Here is a 2,034-nt window from a genome sequence, read left to right as displayed (position 1 = left end):
TATCTGTGCAATATTGTAACAATTTTTTTTTTCAAGTTACATGCATAGCCAAATATATATATATATGTATATATAGATATATATATGTTTTTTTTTTTTTTTTTTTTTTTTGTGTATCTCCGTTGGAAAATTTTGGAGGGGGGATTCTGCTGCTTTTTATTTTCCTTATCGAAACGCTTTTTCTGGAAAATATCAGCATAGTGTCTTTTCCAAGTAGCGATTAATTAACGTAAGGGTTTTATTTAAAATTTTCAAATATGCAATTTAGAATTAATTTTTCATCCTTCCGAAATTTACTTTCAGGAAACGTGTCTTGGACTCCTTAATTCCAATTTATGAATTTTGGCAGTTTGGATTAGAAAGTAAATTTAAAGAAAAGTGATTTCGATTAATTTATGAGAATGAAGCAATAAAATATTATTTGGATTAAGGAATTTGAAAAGATTAATGAAAAAAATTTAAGAAAAAATTTGTAAGAATTTGTAAATAATGTGATAAGTAATGACGGACTAAAAAATGTTTTAATTAACAAAAGAAATGATTATTAAATTATTGTATTTAGAAATGTAAAATAAATTTAAATGTAAATAGTGTAAACTGAAATTGAATTTGTTATTTATAATAACAAATTAAAATTGAAAAAATAAAATTAAAATTTACAAAAGTATTTGTAAAAATAAATTTCAAACACATTCTCTTAAATAATTTAATTTACATTCTTATTAAAACTATTGTTCGTATTAATATTAATTATAATTATAATTTTGTAAAATTTGTTATTATTAATAGATGATAACCATCATGGAGTGGTTATGGTGGTTTCATTTTTCATTGTGAAAATATCATAACTATATTGTATCAATATATTCCGTTATAATATTTCATTATAATAAAATAGATTCTAATATCATCATATATCAATTTCATCATTTTTCAAATATCGATAATTGATTCTAAGATCTATAAAAAAAATCGATTCCACCCACTATTTAATATATCTAGAATCAATTTCACCCGCTGTTTGATACATTGAGAGTCAATTCCATATTCCCATAATTGATTTGATACCTATTACATCTAAAATTGATTTCACCCATTATTTAATATACCAAAATCGGTTCCTTCTTCCTCTTAGATAATCAAGACTCTATGCTCTGTTTCTAACTCTTGTACATTCTCTATACATTCTTATTTTGAATTAATCACATTGATAATAATATCTCTTAAATAATGATGTTTCATCCTGTATCACCAAAATTATATAGAATGCCAAAGTTGCTCCTATTTAAAACATTTTTAATTTTTATAAAAACAAAAAAATTTGGTTATGATCAAAAGTTTTTTCTTAGTTATTCTTCACGTTGATATTTCTTTTTCTCTCCTTTGTATCTCATTTTTATCCTTCCATCCCCCCTTCCGATATGTTATGCTTCTTCCAGGTACACATAGGCAACTTTGTCTTCTTCTTCCTATAGGTTGAACTTTGTTTTGTTTGTGTTTCTCCATTGGTCTTGCTCTTCGTCGTCGTTTTTGCTCCTCATTTGCTCGTTGTCGCTGTTGCATCTTTAAATTCATACTTGTTATTATATTAGTGACAAGTTCTTTAGAGTTAGGTTTCATTTGTGTTTCTTGTTGTTTTTTGGGTTTTTTTTGTATCCTTAGGATTCTTTTCCTTTATTTTGTGTTCTTTGCCTTTGAAATAAGAAACTTAAAAGTTCAAATTGAATATTATGTATTAGATGTTATTGTTTGTAAATTTGATACATAGAAAAAAAGGCGATACCTCTCTAGAAAACTAAAAAGAAGATAAGAATATCTAAAAGAATGGGAAAGAATTAAAAAAAATTGTTTTGAAAATGAAAATTAATTGATTAAAACATAAACAAAAGTAGTTAAAAAGAACTTTTTTGTGGAAGTGGACCTTCACACTTATATAACCTTTCTTGGTTAAATTCGTGTGTCCAATGGGGATCTTCCTTAAATTATTTGTTCCTTCACTTGTGAAACATTAAAAGGCTAAAGACATTAATATCA

This window comes from Vigna radiata, chromosome 7 (genome assembly GCF_000741045.1).
Source record: "Vigna radiata var. radiata cultivar VC1973A chromosome 7, Vradiata_ver6, whole genome shotgun sequence".
Lineage (NCBI taxonomy): Eukaryota > Viridiplantae > Streptophyta > Magnoliopsida > Fabales > Fabaceae > Vigna > Vigna radiata.
Note: the sequence above shows the minus strand (reverse complement) of the source record.